This window comes from Dermacentor silvarum, chromosome 6 (assembly GCF_013339745.2).
Source record: "Dermacentor silvarum isolate Dsil-2018 chromosome 6, BIME_Dsil_1.4, whole genome shotgun sequence".
NCBI lineage: Eukaryota > Metazoa > Arthropoda > Arachnida > Ixodida > Ixodidae > Dermacentor > Dermacentor silvarum.
This window is the reverse complement of record NC_051159.1, coordinates 65,855,680-65,868,084: the sequence shown is the minus strand read 5'-3', so window position 1 is coordinate 65,868,084 and position 12,405 is coordinate 65,855,680. Positions and strand designations below refer to the sequence as shown.

At 48.9% G+C, this 12,405-nt stretch overlaps 1 long non-coding RNA gene across 1 annotated transcript in view; it reads right to left on the bottom strand.

Moving 5' to 3' along the window:
• Positions 1-11,749, bottom strand: part of LOC125946254 (uncharacterized) — a 456,010-nt gene extending 444,261 nt beyond the window's left edge. Inside the window, exon 1 of the long non-coding RNA XR_007467498.1 lies at positions 11,427-11,749. This is a non-coding gene — a long non-coding RNA (uncharacterized LOC125946254). The remainder of the gene's footprint in view (positions 1-11,426) is intronic.
• Positions 11,750-12,405: the final 656 nt, after the last annotated feature.

Here is a 12,405-nt window from a genome sequence, read left to right as displayed (position 1 = left end):
ATATGCAGCTTTCATGTCGCATTCTTCATCGCAAATTGTACAGATACATTTGCGAGCAGTCAAGTAAAAAATACATAGGAACTTTGCATTCGACGCCTTGCATGGCTGCCAGACGGTCAACCCACTCGCGCTGCCTGGCTCACCGAAATGGCGTCGTCGAAGGCCATGAACCTGCTTAATATGCACGACGTATACTAAGCCTAAACACCGAAGGGCTGTCAATTTCACGAATACGGCGGATTTACGCTGTTCAGGCGTTCCTGAAGCTAAAGCTCAACGTCAGGCGGTCTATTCAGATTGTGACAATTTAAAAAGCATTAACAATTCTTTCACGCCTACGTCTCTCTGTTTTCATACTTCGCCATCCGTCTGGTAATTAAGATATGAGGTCTAAATGCGGTCACTTTGTCACGATGGTGATGATATCGTCCTTCAGTACGACGTCAGGGTCTCAGAGAGAATGCATGCCGTTCAGTGCATCGCCCTGACATGGAAAATTTGCGCACTTCATTCGCTCCACCCGGTTGGACGACAGTGTGATAACAAGCTGTGATCACTGAACTCAAACAACGCTCATGTTACGGCGCATTAAAAAAAAAAAAAGAAACATTGAAACAGGCAGCGACACAGCGGTGAAGTATAGCGATTTTACCAACAGTTCGCATGCCTACATTTCTTCACCAAGCGATCACGCACCCTCACCCTTAAGAATAAAAGAACGCATTCGCATGCAAGTCGGAGCAAGGGGCAGAAGAAAGTGACACCCAACAACTGCACGACTTCTAAAGCAGAACGCCACGGGGGCTCACGTGACCCTTGAAAAGCCGAGCCGACTTGCAAGGGTTTGGTAAAAGAAAGAAGGACCGAAAAAAAAAAAGAACGGGAGAAAAGATGCCAGGCACCAACCGATCATACTCCCCGAAAATGAATGTGAGAAACGGCCGAAAAGAAAACGTTCAGCGCCAGCAGCGAGGACCCACCACGCGAGTGGGGCGCGAAATCATGTCTACAGCAGTACCCGCCCCGCCACTCCCCCCTCCGGGTTTCCTCGGAGAGAACTGCTGTCATCATCAAAGTTCCATTAATCTCGACGCCGGTTCGTCTCGGCCTTGGCAGCTTCCACCTCGGCGCGATTGCGAACGCTTCTGCACTTCTCCGCACGCGCGTAGCTCTCTGCCCTCGCCGGGGCACCGAAAACGATTTGCCCCCCCCCCGAACGTCGTCAGGGCGTAGCCTCCAAGATCACATGTCGCTGTGATTCCGGAGGCCACAGTCAGAGATAACTGTTGCAGTGGCGCGCCAGCAGAGGTGCACTTTCTAACCATGACGCATTCTAACCAATCAAAGCCTAATGCAATCAACTCAGTAAATTACGTAAAAAGGTGCACCCCTCCTATCCTATGTAATATTGCCTTTAGGGGTATTCCCCAATAAATAAAATAAATAACCTAACAATTGATTAATATTGAAAGGCCACCCACATATACAAGTGCGTTTTTGCTACCTTTACTGAAATGTGAAAATTCACATCCGGCAGGCAGTGCAGTTATCTGCTTCAGATAGTTTACTCGAGGAGGCCGACAGAAATTTCATGAAAAACCGCAGTAAATATTTGGCTAATTAACAAAATAACAGACATTATCTTTCTAGCTATTTACTTTATTGTGCATGCACTGATTAACGAAGCGAAGCCGGCGAACTCCGAACTCATGTCCACTGGGAGCAAATTTAGAAACTATAACTGCTTCACTTATAGCTCTATTTAACAAAACGTTTTCTCAATCTTATGACAAATTTAATTGAGACACCAATGTATTTCGTCGACAATTTGGGAATGCATATCTCCAAACTGGTGGTGCAAGCATAAGGCGTCCTTCTGCGTTAATATGGTTTGTGAACTCCCTCACTCCAATTCGTTATCTTCAACATGTGCCACAAAGTGGTTAGTTAAAATTGATTAGATTGTCACTTAGCCGATTACGCATTTTGATTTCTCGTGCAAGTAGTCCTATCCAAGTAATCCAACTCATGGAGTAGAATTGTAGCACCTGCCTCAGGCGATATTTTAAAACTGAATGAAGATTTTAAAAAAATTGAAGAGCAAAACACCAGGCATATGTGCTGTTTTAAGTGCTCGGGCCTCTCCCCCTCTTCGTGTCAATGCGCAATGAACTGCAGCATCACATTAACTGCCCGAGTCAAAAACGTTCCCAAAGTGTGAAAACCTGTGGAGTGTGAAAACCGGCAGTGTGAAAACCTGTGGAGGTTTGACTGATGCATGTGTATATATACATATAAAGGATCACTATTTCTGACAATAAAAATTCCTCTAAATCCAATCACGCCATGTTCTTGTCGCTCTCGCCCAGAGCCTTAATCTCCTAAAATCCGCTTGTCCCTCTCTCTTTTTCTTTTTTCTCGTTATAGTGTTTCTGTTCCTTGAAATGAATTGCTTTATATATCCCGTATATATAGTTAGCTCTTTCACGTTCGTGCACTGCGTGCATCATCGAGTGAATGCGCGATAAGGTCAAAGTGCAGCGGGTTGAGTTTATGCCTCGCGTGAGCGTATGCGCAGTTTATAGTTATTGATTCCGAACCCACTTCTATATACATCTGACCACACATAAATGTGGAAGCAGGGATATTGCATTACAATTTGTCACAATGCTATTTAAACGGCGAACCTGCTATAGCGTAGCGAAGATCTCTTGCACTAACAGGTACATGTGTCGCTGCCTCTCGACTCGCTCACAAAGATATACCGCTGATTGATGCTTCCACATACTTTCCTGGTTACAAGCTCACCATTGATTAAGACGCTGTAATGTTATACGCTGTACGCGTGCATCTTTTCGCCGCCCCCCTGACCACTAAAAACACTTCGAACGAGCTTTGAGACGTGCAACTCCTACACAGCGTGAAAGCATACATATTGCCGTCAAGTATCGCGGAGACACCAATAAAACAGCACAGCTATAGAAGCACGGAATGCCGAGCCAAAGGGTGCTCACGAGTCCCATTATTCACGACACCTCCCTCCAGCTGAGCCACAGCAGTGCAGCATTTGCAAACAAACAAACAAAACAAAAAGAAAGGAGGAAAAAGCGTATAGCTAGCAGAATAAATGGAGGAGCTGACGAAGACGCGTCTCGACGCCGCATGCGGCCGGCGGTGGCTAATTCCAATTGTGCTCGGGGGACACGCGCATCCATCTAGTTTGAGTTTCGCTTGAGCGATGGCAGCGCGTGTCGTCCGCGCGCCGTTAAAAGGAAAGCGTCGAGAGCGATCGCGCGCGGCGTGTGTGAATGCATGCCCGTCGCGACACACTATATAGCATCTCGCAGGGGCACAAAACGCCTCGCGAGATCCTCATTCAGCGGTGCACACACACACACACACACGCACACAACACACCAACCTCGCACTCTTCCGTACACACGCACACCAAGGCGTAACACAAGCGACGAACACCTACATCATACACACAAGTGACCATGGCGCAGAATGAAAGCTCCGCGTATAACGCCGCGTCTATAGCCCACGCCGAGGAGGCGCTCCTCTATATAGATCACGCGCGCGATACAATGACAATCCATCCTCGTAAATGGCTCGCTCGCGCGAGCATTCCGTGCGTGCGTCTCTATATAGGTGCAGCTTGTATATGTGTACACGTCCACGCCGGCGAGCGCCCGGGCGCATGCTGCAGAACACACACGTGCTCATACAACGCGAGCTGTGTAGCAGTACGAGCGCACGCACAGACACTACGCGGAGGCGTGAAGAAGAGCGTTAGCGAGGGTGGAATGGGGAAGGGGAGAAGAAAGAAAGAAAGAGGGAAGGTTCCATCAGCGGTTTGGCCTTTGTCCAGCCTCGTTCATCATACTCTCGTTGCCAATTGACGAATCGAAGAAAGATTAGTCGAAACGGGCGCTGCCTGTTGTTGCAGCAGCGGCAGGCGATGAAGAAGAGGCTCTCTATGTATAGCGGCTCCAGCAAGCGTCATGCGTGTAAGTACACGCACGCACGCTCACTATATGTGTACGGTTGCACTGGACATATACTCGCAACGCTTACGCAGTTTGAATCGGTGCGAAGACGCATGTAGGGAACACGTGTATACACGAGAAGCCGTTTTTGACACCACCCTGCAGCCTCCCTTACGTACCGCTTTGCGAAGGCAGGCGAGAACGTTCATTGTGCGCGAAATCTGCGTAAGGAAGATGTAGCTATACAGTCGCATGCGTATAGCTACAGCCTGCTTTAGAGCAGCGGGAGGCACACAACCGATAGACAACATGTATGCTAGTGGAAAGCCATTGGAAAGTGATGTGGAGGCGTCAACGCAGCCTTTCAAGAATCCTAAAATATGCGTTCAATACAGACGAAGAAAGAAGTGCTCCCATAGAAAATGCATTTTAATTTAGCAAATGCCAAACGATCAAGGTGTCCTGTAGTGTCGAAAGTATTTGTAAGATTGCAAGTTGGCCCATACGAAACGCGACTGTTATTAACCTATATCGGTGGCTCATTCCTGCAGCTCGACAAATCGCGTTGGAGGACACAGTTGCTTGTTTTTGTTTTTCTTGTTCTTTCAAAAAGGCAAGCGTAAAGAGCAAGCATCATGTCATGCGTATCACGAATGAGCTACGCAGTACAGGACGTACATTCGGAGGCGGAACACAAGAGCCAAAGTCTGTTGTCAGTGTTCGAATCACGATGGATCGGCAACTTCAAATACTGCGTGACTCAACAAACTGTTTACTCATGCACTGCGTGGTCGCTAATCCCCATGCGCGCTTTCAGTGATTGTCGCAACGATGAAAACAGACTGGCAAGGCTAAAAGAAGCTACAGGCCACGCAGAACACCGTGCATGAAACAGTCTAGGCAGGGCAGCACAGAATGCCCGCATTAACAGGGGGACATTCACACCCGCTGCGCACATGCGTTCTCCTCGTTGACTGAATGCAATAGCTAGCCGGCAGTGAAGGGGTGGACATCCGCAGCACCTATACCGTTTATGCCTGAGCATAACCCGCGCGTGTGACGTTTGCCCATGCAGGAGGAATAACAACAAGACCCTGGGGCTGAGTGTAGCTAAAGTGGGACGCTATATTCATCTGAACGACAAAGGCGTTGCAGGTAGACGCGTATAAACCTGCAGTTGAAAGTGATCTCGGCGAAAAAAAAAATTATGCAGTCATGAAATGCATACGTTCGGGTATAACGGCAACGGCATATATAATGCGAAAAGTTTAAAAAAGAAAGCTGTCGGAAGAATTTAACTAGCGATTAACGACATGTGTTTTTGGAGAGACCCGTAAGATTTCTATAGTGGTGACGACTGGCTATGTTCTAAATGTAGCTTGTAGACTGGCACACGCGTGGCTTCGGGAACCATTTCTCTGAACCGCTTCCAAGAATGGTGGATCAATGAAAGTGACAGCCGGAAATAGCGCGGTTTTACTTGCTGCTCGCGTTGACCACCCTGGAAAACTCAATACTAGACGGCCAATACTGGATGGCCAATACTGGATGGTCAGTACTGACTGACCAATACTGGACAACCAATACTAGTTGTATTGTACGGAGAACAGCGGTACAGTCAATGCTGAATTACTGGACCGCCAATCTGATCGGTGCGCCGCGTGTACGGCAGACAACACGGAACCTCCGATCGGGACGAGAACGGCCAGACGGCGGCAGCGGGCACTGCAGACCGGAGATTCCTTGATGAAAAAAGGATTACCTTCGGTGGGTCCGCGGTTCCTGCACGCCAGAGAAACGGGTGTCGAGGGGGAGTACCACACCGGCACCCAACACAACTCGAGGTATAGGGGGTCATTGTTGCTTCCCACGAGACAGGCAGCCGCAGCCCCGAAAGCCCACCCAAGCCTCTCTCTCTCTCTCTCCCTTCTCCCACTGCTCTTCAGAATATCGCGCAGCCACGCCATGCACGCACAGAAGTCCTGCGGCAGCCACCGCGGCGTTCGCAATCGTGCACGCCCCATTGACTGCACTGGGCCGAAGTCAAAGGCCCATTTTAGCAACAACCGGAACGGGGGATGCGGCTCTTTGTTACGTGCCCTCCGGCGTGAGGAGCACAAAGCCCCCCCTCCTCATTCACCCACACACAGACGCACAGACACATCCGCACTTAGATGTACGTATACACACACAGCAAGACGCTGCCACCTCCATGCCGGCGGCGGATGCCGCGCGGGGGTCCGATATGCCCAAATGTGCGAATTGCCTCCTCTCGGCGGTGGCGGCGATGCTCCGAACGCAGACACGGTCTCCGTCGGTGCGTGGTCTAACCGTACGCGGGAAAAGGATCCGACACGCCAGGATACACGGTCTGCGACGGCGCGGAGCTTCGAGTGGGATGCGCTCGTTGGGGCTTCAGGCGGCAGCACCCACCGCAGAAATTGTTTCTCCCGAAGGACCGCAGACGCTGACCTCGGAGTGGCCACCAGGTGTTGGCAATGTGCAGACGCCGCCTTCTTCTTCGACTGAAACTCTGGTTACGACCATACTGTGTTGGAATCGTCACATGCTCTTTCCTCCTGGAGCTCTCTCCGGCGGTCGAGTTCTTGGCTGCTGGAGAGAACAGATTGTAACGGGCCTACAGCTTCCCCCGCCGGAGAGCAGCGAATAATAAAGCACAAGGAAGGAAGTAGTTTATTGATCTGAAAAAGTAGAGAGGTCGGCCGGAATATGGAGCATCTGGCCTGCTACTCTACGTAAGGGAAGGGGAGGAGGGGAAGAAAGAGGGTCACAATGGGGGATGATAATGGGAGGAACTAGGTGAAAGGACACATTGCACAAATGATTATCACAAGCGTGAGTCCAGGCCCGTGTCGCCTAAGAAGCGTGAAAAAGCACGCATTGCCTCTGTTGTTGACAACTCTGTGGCCCTGCGCCTAGCAAGAGGTCCTCCGACAGTGGTCTATTATATAAATGCCTCAAGGTGGCTGCCAGTGTGAGTCTTTCGCGTGCATACTCAGGGCACACCACGAGCACATGGTCTATAGTCTCTATAACACCACACACTGAACATTCCGGGGAGTCTGTCCGTCCAATGATGTGCAAATATTTGCGCGTGAAAGCGACGCCTAGTCGCAGTCTGTGTATCAAGCATGTATGAGGGCGTGGAATTCCACGCAGAACAGGAAATTGCATATCGGGATCCAGCCTTTTAAGGCGAACGTGACGAGCGTCTGGCTGGGCCCAGTATGCTTTCGTCGCACTCCTCATTAATTTCGACAGGAGGCATGTGATGTCTGGTCTAGAGAACGGCACTACAGTTCGCAGGCCATTGCTGAGGGCGCGCTTTGCTTCAGCAGTGTCCTGGGATCCATTGGAACACTATGCGGTGGTGTTTTTCGTGAGCGCATGAAAGTAGCTCGGCGATCTGCAGTGCCAGAACCTGATATGCGGTGGGGCGCAGGAAGCATCTCAAAATTTGCAGCGCGGGTTTTGAGTCCGTGAAAATGCACCACTCTTGAGGTATTTCCCCGCAGATGTGGCGAATCGCTTCCCGTATAGCCACAAGCTCTGCAGCGGTTGAAGTTGAATTATGATCTAGAATGAAACCTCGAGTCATCTGCTGGGCTGGTATCACCACAGCTGCTGTCGATGCCGTTGATGACGCGGACCCGTCTGTGTAAACATGAACATAGGTCTGGTATTCTGACCAGATGTATGCCAAAGTAAGTTGTTGTAGTCCGCTAACGGGAACCATTGATTTCTTTAGTATGCCGGGGACGTTCACGCATACCGAAGGTTGAATCATCACCCACGGTGGTTTGACGGGGTCATATGGAAGGGCATAGCCTGATGTTATGTGGGGTAGATGGCTGCGGAGTGCACTTGTGAAACTGCTGTCCGACCGCTCATGTAGAACCGACGTCAATGGATGGCAATGGTGTCGTGTAAGTAAGCGTAGATATACTCGAAGCGGGTCGTGGGACAGGTATACCGATAATGGGCATACGCGGGCTTCCTCAATTGTGCCTTTGTTGGAGGCACGCCGTGGCAAGCCGAGGCATATTTTGAGTGCCTGCGCTTGAACGCTCTCTAATGTCCGTAAGCAGGAAATACTCAAGTTTGAGAGTATCGGGAGGCTGTATCGAATGTAGCCTATAAATAGAGACTGATAAAGTCGTAGTAGGGAGCCTTCCGTGGGGCCCCATTTCATGCCTGCTACGAAGCGAAGAACATGGCAAAACAGATTAAGTTTTTGCTTCAACATATTCACCATGCCTCGACCACGACAAACCACGGTCAATGATAATGCCCAAGAATCTGTGGTGGGAGACATAAGGTATTATAACACCGTTAATGGAGATCGGATAGCGGCAGACGGATTTTCGCGTGAATGCAACCACAGCACATTTCTCAGCAGCTAAGAGCAAACCCTGACGCCGTATGTATCGTGAAGTAGATGACACAGCACGTTGTAATCTCGCACGTAGTTGTGGGCGTGTTGTACCAGAAGCCCAGATGCAGATGTCATCTGCATATGCACTGATGTGGATGTGAGCTGGAAGTTCGCTCACCAGGCCAATCAGGGCCACATTAAACAATGTTGGGCTGAGGACTCCTCCCTGAGGAACTCCACGGCATACCTGATGACGATTAGTCTCTCCGTCAGGCGTGGACATGTAAACGAAACGGCCGCTGAGATAGCTCACAATCCACAGATAGAGCCGGCCGCCAATTCCCAAGTCATCTAGGGCATCGAGAATGGCTTCATGAAGGATGTTGTCGTAGGCTCCTTTGATGTCTAAGAAAACAGCGGCGACAAGTCGGCGTCGATGTTTTTCATGTTCCACTGTCGTAACGAGGTCAATGACGCTGTCAATCGAAGAACTACCTCGCCGAAAGCCGGTCATCATGTTCGGATAAAGATCATTTCTCTCCAGAAACCATTAGAGTCTCGCCAGGACCATTCGTTCCATAACTTTCCCAACACAGCTGGCTAATGCAACTGGCCGGTATGAGGTAAGCTCATAAGGAGTCTTTCCTGGCTTCAAGAGAGCAACCAGGCGGCTGATCTTCCACTGCTCCGGAACAATACCGGTGACCCATGTGTCATTGTAATAATTGAGCAGCGCAGTGCGACCAGCCCTGCCAAGATGAGAGAGAGACGAATATGAAATCCCGTCAGGACCAGGGGCAGATGAATGGCGACACGACGCAACTACTTCTACGTCGCTACTAATACTGCATATAAGGCATTGTCAGTAAACATTTTACAAAGGGGCGCAGACAAATTTGGTTAAAGTTCGCATGAGCGTGCCCCAAGTCAGGCTATGAAGATATCCATGACAGATCGGCTTACACAGAGACGACATAAGGTCACTATCTATTGCCATTGGCACGCGTAAAGCACAATTAGGAGCCTCGCGCATCAACTCGACTGAGTCCCACAACCAGGTGATCAGCCGTATCCCGGTCGGCATGTGTCGACCGTAAGCAAAGCGTATGTCGTAAGCAGAACGACTATATGCGTGATGGACAAGAATGTAGGTTCTACTAGCGGTAACATTGTTAAGATGAAAATTATAGAGCAAGTTGTTCGTCCATCTTGAGGCATCAGACGTTAAAGTCCGGTGAGGCAGTGGCAGTATGTGCATATATGTAAGGCGTCACTGCGTCACTGTAGGTCGTCACTGCGCGTCTTACGCCTAAAGAGAGGAGCGAGAACGCCTACAAACGCGGCGGAATCTCCGGTCACCCGGATGAAGTTGCCGCTAGTACAATTCAGACCCATACACAGCGTGTGTGGTGAGAGCGAGCGCCTGCTCCGGTGTACGTGGGCGACGGCTGGCCGTGGCATTCTCGGTTCAAGACAACGCGCCCACGTGCACGCTTGTTCATACATTCGCACTAAATGATTGCGTGTATCGTGCGTGTATTGTGTGTACCGACATAGAACCGTAATGAAAAACGCATAAATTTCAACGATGCAAGGAAAAACAACAAAGCTATAGAAAACATGAAAGCGCCGCTGTCTTCGGCAGATAGATCAAGCGATACAGTAAACTTTTCGGCGCTCGTATTTAAAGTGTACCTCCGCTCTGTTGTAGTAATCAGTGAATTATCTTGCGACACATCTCAATGCGTAAGTGCCCCAATCATTGTTTCTCTTTCTTTTTTCGTTTTTTTTTCAAGGAGCTATATATGCGCGATTCTCAAGAAAAAATCGCAAACGCCGATAAAGCCTGGCCTATATTGCTACGGATGCGCCGATTACAGGCATTGAAGAAAATACATCTTTGCTTTTTTTGTTTCTTGTACAACTGCGCTTTCTGCACCCACATACTCGGCCAGGTTACAACTAAAAGATAAAAATAGAAAGGTAGAAAAAGTGAAGAGAAAGTAAGCGCAAGCGTCATCGGATCCGTAAACGGTTGATTATAAAGCAATCCGTCTTTCGTGCCCGCTGGGCATTCAATTCGGTGGATCGAATCCGCACATTACGAGGCAAGCCTGGTCGGACAGCTGTCGGCGCCAGTGGCCATTGAGGCCGCCCTTCCGCAATATAAGCGTTTGCCTTTTCGCAGGGCCGTTTCCAATGTCGATCGACTCACCCCGGATATGACAGGATAAGTCCGAAGGATGATGTACCGCTTACAAAACTTGTAGCTTTGCTCAGAAGTGGTGCTCTTAAGCGTTGGTTATATTTATGGCAGTGTCTATTCTCCCGGCAGACGGGAGAACTTCTGAAACTAATTTTTCCCCGCACTCACCTCCTATTGGCTCTCGAAAGGTTAGGTTAGGTTAGGTTAGGGCACACCTGCAGGCAGTATTTCCCGGCAATCTGTCACGTGACTTCCGAGGTGAGTGCCGGGAGAAATTCGTTTCAGAAATTCTCCCGGTTGCCGGGAGAATATATCTCTGTCATATAACAGGACAGAAGAATAGCGTATCTCGTTCCAGGTTTAATTAATGTATACTTTTAACCTATTCATTTCTTTTTCAATTACATTGAGTTCTATAGTTCTAGAAATTATTAAGCAATAATTGCGAATGAACGAATTCGCCACGTTGTATGGAAACTACTGATTACAAGTTATTAACAGGCAATATAGCGAATGTTTCTTTAACATAAGGGACAGAGAAGCGCTGAACAAATCAGCTGTCTAGCTTTAAACATTTAGAAACCACATATTTCTGAAGAATTGCCGAGAAGCACCTACATGCGGTCAGTGTTCATGGAATATAAGTCCTGCATTATTACAGTGATAGTACAGTGGAACCAGCGTTCGTAATGTCTGCCTGCTCTTCTACGCTGTAACATGACTTCGGGATAAGCTGGATATGCAGAAGGCCCCGTCGTTCGTGAATAGAATATGCATATCAAGCATACGCTTAAATATAGTGGAGAAGTTGAGCACAAACACGTGTTCTACTTACCAATACCCAGCCGCTGTGCTGTCGATGGTAGCTCACAAAAGCATCCATTCTTGCTTGTATACCGAATTAGTCTAGGATGTTTGCATATGCACTTTGCTTGTAGCACGGTCACAAACCATGGGTACACGTTCCATTTTCGTTCACTGGTATACACTTCCCTAGAACGCCTGACGTTTTCCGAACACAAAGAGCTGAAACAATCCATACTTGCGCGTCTCGCGTCTCCATAGTACAGCATCACTTGCAGTATTAGCAGTGTTAGGACTGTTACACGCTTTCGCGGCCCCTTACAGGCCGTTGCTGCAACATTTCCCCGTCGAACCTGGGACTTCTGCGCAGATAGTTCATGGCACCGGCGGTTATCACGGCTATCGTTTTAGTCAAAATCTGTGACGAGGAGGAGGAGTAAAAGAAGAGGGGAAGGAGAAAGCCAGCTATAGGAATGCTGACTAATATTGGACGTATCGGCCGGTTCACTTGCTTCACAGATGGTCCTATTTGTGATAGTCCATTTGTGAGACGAAACGGCGATCGAAGCGAAGGGCACAGGCATCGCAGCTTTGCCTTGGCTTCGTTCTGCCTTCGATGCTTTGTCGCGAACTGCGCGCTACGCGCAGCTGGTAGTAACGTTACTTGTATATTAGTCGAAATGAGAGCCGATATAATTTTTGCTAAATGATGACTATTCATGAAGGATATAACTTTACAGATAACGTCGAAACAGCAAATAGCTAAAATCGGCTCCTATATAATAGCACTTTCTTGTAATATGTATTAAAGCAGAAAAAAAGTGGCATGCTGCCTAAGACCTAGTTTCTGCGTTACAATTTTCGCTGCGCTCTCAAAATCCAGTTCTAGTCTGGGCGTAACCTATACATGACGCAATTAAATAATAACTGCTCGTCATTCATTTACCCTCTGTATGCACGTGGGTTGTCTTCCTTGGTATCGTGGTGACGTGCCATCTAAAGGATGGGTT